This window comes from Acinonyx jubatus, chromosome A2 (assembly GCF_027475565.1).
Source record: "Acinonyx jubatus isolate Ajub_Pintada_27869175 chromosome A2, VMU_Ajub_asm_v1.0, whole genome shotgun sequence".
NCBI lineage: Eukaryota > Metazoa > Chordata > Mammalia > Carnivora > Felidae > Acinonyx > Acinonyx jubatus.
The window spans coordinates 9,783,429-9,796,678 of record NC_069383.1 but is presented as its reverse complement, the minus strand read 5'-3'; the positions used below and the strand labels follow the sequence as shown (position 1 = coordinate 9,796,678).

Below are 13,250 nucleotides of genomic sequence, written 5' to 3'. Positions count from 1 at the left end.
GAAGCATTTTCTCCTGTTGAGATTTAGCTCCCAAGTTCAAGTGAAAAAAATATGCATATATGAGAAGCGCTTTAGAGTTGAAGAGATGATTTAACGCTCATGTCAAAATGCAGAAGTAGGTCCTTTCTGCTTCTGTTCAAAGCCCTTCTGCTTTGAAGTGCTTTCAGTCAGCCGGCCAACGGGACCTAATTGTGCCATTGTGCGGTGCGCTGCACGAGTTCCCATGCAGAGTGAAGGAGGAGCCAAGGTCCTTGTCTGGAGAAATCCGCAATGGAATATCCACCAGAGGGCTGCTACGGGATGTTTGAAACCACAGTACGTTTCCAAGCCACCATGATGAAGCCATTTCTTACACTCAGTCTCTGATTGAGTAAATAGCTCTGCCCTTTTCCTTTTCTCGGCGTCAGGGTCACTAAGCCCTCCGTTTGCACAGCCATTTGTCTGTGGGTAAGGGGGGTAAGCTCTGGATTAGCAGAATGAAGTGTCCCTGCCATCCCCGCCTCCTTAGACTCCTTGACCGGTGAGCCCTGACTTGTCTCTAGACTGGAGGCTGGCCTCAGGGTTCATGGTCGTCCTCACACAAGAGGGCTGAGGAGTCTCAGTGGTCTCTGTCCCCCGGTCTTTCCCCAGAGATGCGCTCGGTTGTGGTGACGGAGAGCTGAAGGACTCGGGAACATTATTCAGTGTTCCAATTATTGGCCAAAATGCAAGCAGATGGAGCAGGGAAATAATATCTTTTGCTAATTATCCGAATGGACGAGCTGACAGAACTTTACGCTCTCCCACGAGAGCCAAAGGGTCATGGATCCCCGGGCAACTCTGGCCAAGCTGGCCGGCTGCCAAGGAGCACAGGGCCTGCCGTCTGCCCTCCTCTTCCGCTCACCTGCTCGTCTGAGGCTTCTGCTGGAGGCCCCTTGCGCTTTTTACTTAGGAGGGGTTGGGGGGCTTTTGTTGTTTCAATAACAGTTTGTTGTAAGGGCCGATCGTCTGAGTGTCAGAAAAAAAAAAAACATTTAAAAATTAAGTTTCCTAAACACAGAAGCCTAGGTCTGTTTTAAAGCATCCACCTGTGCTACTGAAACGTGTGATGATGTCTCAGTGCCTTATTTTTCTTGCCAATAAGGCAGAAAACTATCGCCAGTGAATTTCATATCCACCCATGTATTCATTAATCTCTCCAAATCATCTCACCGAAGACTTTTCTCTTTCTTCCTCAGCCCTGGTGGCTCAGCATTTCAGCAGAGCCCGGATCGCACTCCGCTTGCAAGTTGCATCTGGGCATGAGCCTGTTGGTTCCGTTCTGTCCAACGGCTTCCAGCTGCCCTCCTAACCCCACACAGATGTCTCACAAGCCGCGCTCCGCTCTTGGAGGGTGGACAGAGCATGCAGGGCAAATCCATCACCCAACAACTTACAGCACAAGACCTGTGGAAGGTGAGTCACTGACACCATACCCCCTATGCAAAGCAAGTACGTGACACGCTGTACGTTCTCGCCAGCCTCAGTCCTTATATTGAAAATTTTAGACATTTGCAGAAAATATCGTCCGCCCTCTATCCACCTTTTCCACTTCATTGAACCTCTCAAAGTCTCTGGCATTACCTTTCTCTCACACCATTACCTCCAGTACAAATGAGCTACTTCGGAGGTTCCTGCTTCTCATCTTCCCAGAAATATTCCATTTTCTCTCTGTGCCTCAAGACCCCCAGCCTTTTTAAACCCCTCTGAAGCTCCCTCTGCTAAGAGACATAATGCGACCTATTGTGTTCTATTATGTGAGGTAGATAATTTCAGGGAGCATTTTCTAGCCCTTTCTGGACAAAGCCAGGGCAACAAAACAAAATTTGCTAGCAAAGAGGTCCGAAAAAGCAGTGGATAAGTAAATGCAAATTGCTAGGGATGTGGGAATCCATTTCTCTTATTAGCATGCCTGCTTTTGATTGACAGAATTGGACTTTGAACGCAGCAAAATTCTAAGTTGGCTCCATTTGGCCTTATAAGAAAATATATAATATTTGCCGTTCTTCGAAGAAAACAAAACGAAAAATCATGCCATACCAATGCCTCAGTGACTCAACACATGAGGTAGAGTTTCCTTTGTCTGTCATGGATGCTAAAACTCTCCAGGGTTTCTTTCTGTCCTGGTGTTACTGCTGGAGATGTAAGATCACAGGCACAAGGTTGAAAGGGACTGGAGACGTCTCATCCAAACACTTCACTTCGAATATTATTGTTATCTCTATGTCACATATAATTTTCACAAAGGCTTAGAGATGTTTCAAAACAAGAAGGGCTGGGTCTTGCCTCAATCCACATCGCTAGTTTGTGCTTGAGCTGAAATGTGAACACTAGCCTATAGCTAGTGCTTTTTAGACACTTTACTATCTAGTTACTTGATCTGTAAATGTGTGTGCATGTACACACACACACACACACACACACGCACTCTTCACATTTGTCCTCTTTAGTAACCAAAAGGTACTGTGCATTATTTTCTGTTTGGCTCATCGTATTGACAATAGTTAAACATAAAATCCAGAGTTACAAGTTATAGAGGTATTTGAATTCTTACACATTGCTGGTGGTACATTTGAGTTGTGAAAAAGAGTGACAATATATCAAATATGCAAAGAATACTATTACAGCCCTTTGCCTATTTTAGCAGGTCCAGGCAGAAAATAGATGACTCACTCAAAGGGTATAAAGGAAGAGAGACAAATGAACGTACTACTTACGGGGCCATGGTCTGGGGGACGAGAACCAAAGCATGGTAAAACATTTATTTAGAGACTAGCAGCACGGGGGAGGCATTCCTACCTCTGCCACAAAGAGGGTAAGTCCATCACTGAAGAGACCCAACCATGAAGGAAAGGGGAAAGAGAATACACCACGGAACTCAGCCACTGCCAGACCTGGGTCCAGTGAGTAGGAGGCAGAGATAAATGTCCCGATTTCTCTCTTCTCCTGCCGGGCCAGTGCCTCCCATTGGACAAAACCAACGGAAAGCCAGAGTCCCAAGTGATGAGGCTTATGACTGTGACTCTCCCTGGGCACCATACATGACAGGGAAGGACAGCAGATGGATCACAGGAAAATAAGAAGCAGAGAATAAACACATTTGCCGAGCCACTTGTGAACAAATAAGCTGAACTTTGTGCAAAAGTGTTGGCACGAAAATGTTAATTGCAGTATAATTGGTAAATGCCAATATTGGAAATGACATAATCAGCAGTAAGATATTAGACAAGTCAATTCTATATGTGACCTATAAGTTTTCCATTGAGAATTAGGGTATGACTTTAAAGGCATGCTATAGAGTGTTTGTTGAAATGGGCATATTCACACAATGTTAAAATGAGAAGCCTATAAAACACATACATGTTTTATTTATGCATACCTATGGGTGACTAGGAATGTATAACTACATACTTTTATTGATGCTTGTATTACAACTAAACTGATTTGTCGGACCTAAAATGAAGAATTTATATTAGATTGGAATTAGGTTAAACCAATCTATCTGTAAGAGAGTGACATTCTTTCTTAAGGAATTTTAAATATTATTTATTGTCTTTCAAATTCAACTAGAATCATAGGGCAGAGTTGGGGTAGAGCCTTTGTATTGGAGTGGATGTGACATGATTTCACGAACATTGAATAGATGTTTTTCATGTAAGAACGAATTTAAATCTATTAAGATAAACAGGGTACAGATGTCCTCTAGGTCAAAGTCAGCTGGTAGGGAACCATTTGGCTAATAATCCCAGGTTTTAGGTATCGTTGAGCTTAGAAAACAGGGTATTAAAAAAGCATATTGTTGACTATTGTCAAATACAATCAATTAAAACAATTGGCCGTCTTGCAATCCAGATTTATGATTATTCATCATTTTAATATATTGGCACCTGTAGCTTCTGATTTTTGTCTGCCCTGTTTTCCCTATTTGTATAAGTTTTAGTTGAAAAACATATTGTGACTTTTTTCAGCTGATAACCATAACTAAACTAGTAGGATACTAGGTGACTAGGCACTGAAAAATAAACGCATTCTCTACAACGTAATGTCATCATAGAAGGACCCTAGAACATTCCATTACTTAAATACCCAGATCTCCTCGTATATAGATAGATGTTTATTCTTCAGGGATCAATTTCTTTGGTGTAAACCTTCATCTGGATTTAACAATAAGAAATGTGTGAAACATATTATTTTGACTAGCCTAAGAAAGTAGACTTACTATATGACTTCATATTATCTTGATTGATAGGACATGTGACTATTTCTGTCTAGGACAAATGACAATTTTGTTCAGGTAAAAAGCAAAAAGGTAAAAGGGCCATTGTTGAAAAGAAAACAAACAGCAAAAAATATCAAACTGTACTATAACGATATTGGAAAATTATGAGACGCAGACCCCAAATTCTAAGCTCTCAGATAAATCAAACGAAACTATGCGGCTGTCATGCCCAAAAAGGATTACCGTAGAGGGAAAGAAAAATGGCATGAAAACGTAAATCATGACCCAATGGTGGTATTTGGAGGTCAACAAAGGCTAAGAGGCTAAGCACATGCTGAAAGTTTGACAAATTTTTCAAGACGAAAACAAAGAAAACTTAGAAAGAACAGCAAAATAAATAACAACAAAAACCATAGTGTTTGCTGGGAGAAATTTTATTTTTTGTCATTCACCTTCTATCATTGCTGCTTCCCCGGAAAACTCTCACGATAACTGGAATTAAGCGATACCTGCAAGTAACTCGCTTCTCTTAACAATGTCCCAATGACAACCCCCATTCGCAATCAGCCAAGACACGGATTCTGGATCGTTTTCTTAAATGGTTACATAATGTTCTAATCGATTCAAAGATCAGAATATCACACGCACGTTTTGAAAATCGGAGTCCTGTGAACAAAGCTCTGTGTTATACAATGAAATACTCTTCCTCTCTCTCTCCGTCCCTCACTTCTTTCTTCTCTCCCTCCCTCTCCTCACTCTTTCTCAAATTATCACAAGTCTAATTAATACTGCCTATTGTGTTTTTTGTTTCCTCCTCTTTCAGGGCGGGGAAATTTCAGTCAACACTTGTATATGATTTTTCATTTATGATAAACAGTTCAGTTGATCTTTATTTGCAAGTGGTCTTCAATTAATTATCCATACCTGACAAAAGATGATCAATTTATTTAACATAGGTGGAAACTTAAAGATCCCTTAAGACGATAAACCAATATATCCTAATCATTTGCCCGTTAGACTTTTTAATGCAAACTTTTCCTCGTTTGCTGTATGGCAGTTTCAGAAGGCAATGTACAGCCAAGCCCGTAGCCTCTGGAGCCCAATTGTCTCGAGTTGTACATCCAGGCTCTGCAACTTACTGGATATCACTGACCTTGAGCAAATTAACCTGTTGGTTCCTCAGTTTCTTCTGTAGAATGGGGATAATAATGGGGATAATAATGGTAGTTGTTGTAAAACTAAAATGAGCTAATATTGGTAAAGTTTTAGAATGGTTCCTGGCATTTAGGAAGTGCTGTATGTATCTGCTAAATAATGAATCAAAAACCTTATTAACTTCATGGAATTTAGCTAGGTAATGAACCAGCTTCTGACCAACCAAAATAGATACCGCTAATTATGCTGAGTTTTAGGTCTAAGGTTGAAACAATGAAAAAATATGCTTGCTAATGAGAGTATATTGAGAGTCACATCACTGAAATAATGACCTTCCTTCCAGTCTTCAAAAACTCTTGAAGTGGTTGCACATACGAATAAAAATAGCCATTTTTGCAGACCTTTAATAAACGTTTTCTTCCTTTCCAATCAGCTTAACTGAAAACTAGTTGAGAGATTTAAATAGCAAGAGGTCTGATTTTTGGTTCTAATGTTTTGGAGGCACATACCTACAAGAAGATTGAAGTTCTAATGCAAACCCCCATATCATCATGATCAGAAACAAGTCAACCCCAGTAGGTAAAACACTGCCTTAAACATACAATTTTTTAATACTTTCTGAAAGAAAGAGAATATAGAGAATACAACTCACTAAAATAATGACCCCATATCAATATAGCACCTTCACTCGAATGTAAATGGAAACTATAAAAAAGTAATTTATAATAAATGATAGGCAATTCTATTCATTAATACTCAAGCACCCTGAGATTGAAAACATTACGAAGTTTGCAGAAACTTAGCTGTATTCAGAGTCACCACGTTTGTGTGAATTACACATGTAGTGAAGACAGAGATCCTACTGTCAGAGATCTATTAGTCCCATAAGTGGTGTTCCCATGAGTCGCATGATTTTCTGAAATGATGTATGATGTTAAGTTCTTGGGGAAGAAGACAAACTGAAATTTTCTCTCAATTCACACGGGTTGTGTTTCTGGAAAAGTGAGAGTATTTGAAAAGTGTACAGAAAATTCTTTGAATTTATTGTAAAACTAACTTGGACTCTAGACTCAATAATTAGAAACCAACGTCCAACTATAAATGCACAATTCACGGTGCCTAGCGTGGTTCATTCAATAAGTGCAGAAACCCTCTACAATATTATGACCACCAAAGAGCACTTCAGTGTTCCAAAATTCTCCCTTGAGGTAGTATCTCTGTTACTGGGAACCACTGTTCTAGACTCTGGGACTTCAGACAAGATGTAAAGGTTTTACTGAAATATGTGAAGTGAATAAAAATGAAGTTATATAGATGATGCATCTTCACAATGTCAAAGTACTCAGTTTTTAAGTGCTGACTTTAGAAAAGGTCTATATTGGAAATATAAAGAGGGAACAGTTGATTGTTGAAACTGAGAATAGTTGAACTTTTTGAAGGAAGAAACTTGATATTGATCCGTCTTTAAAGATGATTACCATTGGGTAAAAGGATTCATTCTACGTGTTACTGGGGCTCTAGATTGGACTCCAGAGTGCAAATGGGTTGACTTCATTTCCATATTTCTATACTAGCAGTCTGGTGCAATCTATAACAAAGACCAGCTTCACTGAACACTTAACCAGATATGACGTATTGCAGGAAAGGCAATGGAGCTTCTGACCGTGGATGCCATGCCTGACTACTCAACTAAGTGACACAGCCTAGTTCTTGTTTCATTCGATTCTCAGCCTTATACATCAAGAGGAACAGGAAAGGTGGAAAGAGAATTCAAAGAAACTGTCTTTAAGACTCGGGATCGGACTTGTGTAATTCTTTACCTACACTGCATGCAGGTAGAAAACTTTCTCCCACATTCGTCTGCTACAGCTGCCAAAACAAAGCACCATGTATTTGTCAGTGTAAAAGACAGAAATGTAATTCGTCACAGTCCTGAAGGCCAGATGCGCCAGATGTCTGAGATCAACGTTGACAGGGTTTGTGTCTTCTGACTCCTGCCTTCTGGGCTTGTAGGTGGCCACCTTCTCCCAAGGTCTTCATGTGGTCTTTTTCTGGACCTTTCTGTAGCCAACTTTCCTCTTCTTAAAAGAACATCACTTGTGTTGGATTAGGGCCCACCCTCGTGACCTCACTTGAAGCTAATTAAAACTTTAATTAAATTAAGGTTAATTCTTTAAAGACCTTGTGTCTTGGTACAGCCACATTTTAAGGGTTGGGGTTAGGACTTGGACATATGAACTTTGAAGGGATGCAATTCAACCCATAGCACTACCTACTTATGGTTGCTATAAAATATCACTAGGGAGCCTAATTGGAACCAAGAGACTGAATAAGCACAATTCTCCAACAACACTCCAATGCTCCCTAGAAAGGCAAATGTGTTCTACTCTGAGATCCCCTGTTACTTCTAACCCTGCAACCTGAACGCTGACTCCTATGACCCATGGGTTATCTTTCTCTGGGGTCAGAAATAGACCAAGTCTGAAGAGATAAATGGGTGGAGCAGGGCATTTAGGGTGACATCTCCCCTCTCCACCTGGATGCATCTCCACCATGTTTAAAAAAGTCATGCTAACGTTCACATGGTGTGTCAGGAAATAAAGAGGCTGCCTTTTCTTATTTGCACCGTCCATGTGCACACTTGGGGCTGGTGGAGAGATGTCACCCTAAAAGCGCTGGTGAAGGCAGCTTGTTTGTTCGTTGCTGAAGCACAGAAAGATTAGCAGGAGTTAAAGAACAGCAAGGGTGTATTCAGGTGAAGGTGAGAGAAGAAAGTTAATAAAACAGAGCTCATGAATATTGAAATAACCTGAAAATAAATTAAATAAATTCAATTCATTCTATCTCAGCTTTGAAAACTCTTGCTGTTCTTAATTTTTGTAACACAGAACCTTCTGGTTTTCTCCCTAGCCATTGGCCACTCTGTCTCAATCACCCATGCTTCCTCATACTGCCCAGTTTAGCTTTGAAATATTGGGGTGCTCGAAGATTCTATTCTTACATGCCTTCCTTTTTCAATCTTCACATTCTTCTCAGGTAATTTTGTATAATTTATGTCCAGACCCTATTTCTACCTGAAACCCCAGGCCAGATGTTTATCTACGCATCTGACATCCAAACTTGAATTTCTTCTGGGCATTACAAATTTTAATATCCCAAAAAAGAATAATTGTCTTCACTACAAATCTTCTGCCCGAGCCCTCCTCATTTCAGTAAATGGTGTCATTAGGCATCCAGTCACTTAATAAAAAATTTAAAATAAATACATAAATGCATAAAAATAGAAGGCATACTTGATTTCCTCTTCCATTAGTAGATCCAATGACCTTAACTTCAAAATCTCATCCAAAACATCCATTTCTCCCCATCTCCATTAGGATTATGGCAGTTCAAGCTATCATTACCTTGCCTGACGTGACAATAGCTTTCTAATTGACTTGCTTTCCTCCTATTCTGGCAACTCTGTCTGGCTCCTATCTCTCTTGAACACCTCATTACTTACTCTTCTCCGGCTCACTCCTTGGTCTCTAATCAAATTGAGCTACTGCACCACAATTATACTATACACGTTCCCTGTTTAGAGCCTTGTAAAAGCTATTCCCTTCACACACAGAGAAAGAAAGAAAGAAAGAAAGAAAGGCCTTTCTTTCCCATCTTCATGATTAATTCCTCCTTGTTCTTTGAGTCTCAGCTTAAAGAAAAAAAAAAACTTCCAGAAGAAGTCCTTATTAATCTATTAAATCTATGGTAGCCCATCAGACTCTGAATGACATTAATATTAATTTTATGCAATCATTTAGGAGGGTATTTATGAATAATATTTCATCCCATCCCATTATGATGTAACACCTAGGAAATAGGCATCTTAATGGTTCTGTCCATTGCTCTTTATACGCAATACTTCAAACAATGCCTAACTCATGGAAGGAAGTCACTAAATATTTGTGGGGTGAAATGAATGAATGAATGGATCTTTGTATGAGATATTTGCATCACTTACTTCATCTGATATTGTTTTCTCCAAACAGCTGAATGAAAATGAAAGTAGTGTTTCAAACTTGAAATGAGTTATTTAAATGTTATGAACTTGGAAATGCTCTGTAAATATTTTTGTTGGAAAAAAGAAACCATCTCGATGTTGCCAGTTCTTAAAAAGCCCAGATACTATATTTACTGGTTCAAAGAAGTGCCATTTCTCTTAGTCTCACTCTTCTATTTAATAAATCTTATTTTCTAAATTATAAAATTATTTTTCCCCGCATTACTTAAATTTATTTTTGTTTCAAATGTAAATAATGCAATATAAATATTTTTATTTTTTCTGGTATGGAGGGCTGTTATGGTAGAGATTATTCTTTGGCAAGACAGAAGAAATAGAATTTGACAGAATAGTGGATTAATGATGCATTTGAGGCTAATCATGCATTATTTTCTTTCCTTGATGTTTTGAAATATCCATGTTCTTTAGTCAGCTTTCCTGTTGGAGCAAAGGAGGAGTTATCTCTGCTTTTTTTTCTCTAAAACCAGTCTTCTCACTTTGCTCTTAATCTCCTAATCTGCTCTCTAGAAGACTATGAACCATAAATTGCTTTTATATATATATAGTTTTTAATTTAAATTTATTTTCTTCCTCTGATTCCTTCCCTAAGGAGTGCTAGGCAAAACTAATAATTTGGGGATTGATTTAAATACTAATATCTTGGAAACCCTTCCTCTCATGTTTTAATAAATGTTACATTAAAGTCAACTGATCCCTCTGTAGTCACAGAACTACGTGAAAAATAAAATAGCACAAAGGTTAAGGTACTATTTGGATTTGATGTCTTTATTAATATTTACATGAATATTGTCATTTTTGGGAATCCACAGTAACCAGTTTTAAAGTACTTCTGCCTTCACCCAGTTTTCGTCCATTGGTTTCATGTACTTGATGTTACAGACACCATGGAATATGAGCTAATATGCTCTGAATTCAGGAATCGAGGTTTCAAGACTTAGACCTTCACAAACTGTTTGATGTTCTGATGATATTCTGTTGACATGGTTTTGTTTTCTGTTTCTATTATTGAGGTTTATTCAAAAATGAGAACTGGAATATGGTCATCTTCTTTACATTTCTTTGTGCTTCAAGCAATTGGACAATGAGGAAAGGCTAAAGGTAATCATTCAAATAACAGTCTTCAGCAGAAATAAGTAAGCAAAGGGTATTTGCTAGCTGAGATCATCTGGGTAGCTTTCTTCTTCATTTTTCTTAGAGAAACTAAAATATCTATGTTGGGGTTATTTTTTTTTCTGAAAATAAGGATCATATGCTGTCTGACATTTGAACTCAAATAAAGGAGAAACGTTATTTAATTTCTCTGTATATTATTTCCAGAGTAGTCTTGAGAAGCTAATTAGTTTGTTAATTATCATAAAACAATTTTGTCAGGTCTTGAGTGATCTTCAAATGCAGTGATCAGAGTAATAGAATTCAGTAGAGCAACTGAAATTTGCTAAATGAATGAATGAGAATGCTTTACTCGGAGAGATTTACACAGAATGGATCTGTGAGGTCGATGCTTTAAGTATTTATTATAAAAGGTCCTCACCGAATCGTTAAGAGGAATTCTACTGCATTACTGATTTCCACCACCAAAGGCAGTAAAGTTTGACTCGGGTTTGAAACTAGAGTTTAGTTTTAGTTTTATGAAATCCCATTTTCAAATGGGCATTTTGGAAACATTCTGGCTAGAAGTCTTATGAACTATATAAAAGCATGGATTTTTGTGTATCTGTTTTATTATAAGGTTCAAATCCCAATTCCTAGTTTTGGTGAATCCTACTCAAGTGGGGATGGTGGCCAGTGCCATTTTCCTAGGACACACCTACTGTGTGCAACTTTTCTTTTTTACTCATTTCTCCATTTGCCCTAATTTGGCTCTCTGTGAGTCATAAATTCTGAGCAAATTCTGATAAAGGATGTCAAATAGATGAGGAGGAAAGGACGGAACTGATTATGCTGTTTGATGCAATGATGGTGATTTGGGAACAAACATGGGGAGAAGGATCGTAGGCCACAGACTAGTTTCGTACAACAACGTTGGATCTTTTCAAATACATTTGTGATAGATTTGTGATGTTGCCAAGTATCTTGTGACTAGTTCAGTTTGATTTTCTATATGCTCAGCCTCCTCTTTAAGGAGGCACTGGACAGTCATCAGAGTTGACTATCTTGGCCAAGTGGATCATTTTAAGGTGAAGTTGACTATCTTAGGGTGACGTTACCTTATGAGTTTTCCTATCAGAAGACCAATCTTAAGAAGGAAAACAGGGGTGCCTGGGAGGCTCAGTTCGTTGAGCTTTTGACTCTTGCTTTCCACTCAGGTCATGAGCTCACGGGTGTGAAGTGGAGCCTTGCATCTGTGCTGAGGGTGGAGACTGCTTGAGATTCTCTCTCTCTCCTTCAGCCCATCTCCCTCACTTGCACTCTGTCTTTCTCAAATTAAAAACATGAAATTACCTCAGGAAATAGGTTTTTTAGCTAACTTATTCCATTGATTCCCAAAATGGAAATCTGTAAGTGATTTTTATTCTCCCCTGGCAATTTCAGAACGAGGAACAAAAAGGTGTAGAAACTTCTAAGAAATGAAAATGCAGACAGGTAAGTCCTTAACCTTTGTAGTAACAACCAATTATTAGCCTAATGTCAGTGACTGGAACTTAAACACACAAGCATTGTCTTCTCTATTTGGCACTTATGAAAATGATATAAATGGAAAATATGAAAGCTGGCATACCTATGATATGACTTGACATTACCTGTGAAGGAGATAGAATCTTCCCCAACCATCTACAAACACGGTTCCAAAGGATTACAAGCAGAGACAACACTAAATAGTCAAATAATTGATTTCTACTATCTAGTACTACTTCTTGGCCCCTGGAATTGCATCACTCTGACAAAAAAAGAAGAAAAATACACCACACAGAATGATGACATAAATTAAAAGATAGGTCTCTCCTGAAGGTCACCCACTTGTGGACATTTTGACCTTCAGACACAACCTTACTTCCATTAGGTCTCTTAAGGGACTGGAGATTTGCCTTTGGGATGGTAAGAAAGTTCAGTTCCAACTTGCTGTGTGGGTACTTAGGTATTCCTGAACGGAAGATCAGGAAAAACAAATTTAAAAGTGGTGCGCCTGGGTGGCGCAGTCGGTTAAGCGTCCGACTTCAGCCAGGTCACAATCTTGCAGTCCTTGAGTTCGAGCCCCGCGTCGGGCTCTGGGCTGATGGCTCAGAGCCTGGAGCCTGTTTCCGATTCTGTGTCTCCCTCTCTCTCTGCCCCTCCCCTGTTCATGCTCTATCTCTTTCTGTCCCAAAAATAAATAAAAAACGTTGAAAAAAAATTAAAAAAAAAACAAATTTAAAAGAATGTCACACTAACTTTGAAATCAGAAGAATTTTCAGCTCACACCCTCAATTACAGCGTATGCAACTAAAATGAAGGACTGCATTATCAAATTCATGAGTTTTCAAAGAAGGATTCATTTATGTCACCCTACTCAATGTACTAAAACAGGTATGTGTGCTAATATATATTAGAAATATTGTTAAACAAGATATAAATGGAAAAACTATCTTTCCTCTCTCCTCCTCATTCCTGACTAAATACTAATCAAGCAGAAAGTTCAATAGACCAAGAGATCATTAATTACTATATTATCATATAAGCTATCTCGAGTATCATTAAATTATAGTACCACCGATATTTGAATGTTGGCTGAATTGATATAATAGAACTTTAATATTTATATATTCGAATAAAACACATTTTTAAAAGAAGAATTAACCATGTCTAAACTGAGGCATGTAG

General features: G+C 38.7%; 1 long non-coding RNA gene across 1 annotated transcript; it reads left to right on the top strand.

Annotated features, from left to right (window-relative positions):
- Positions 1-1,320: 1,320 nt before the first annotated feature.
- LOC128314622 (uncharacterized) lies at positions 1,321-12,956 on the top strand. Its single transcript, XR_008296484.1, has 4 exons — positions 1,321-1,434; positions 10,463-10,550; positions 11,985-12,035; positions 12,864-12,956. It is a non-coding gene; the product is annotated as an uncharacterized LOC128314622 (long non-coding RNA).
- Positions 12,957-13,250: the final 294 nt, after the last annotated feature.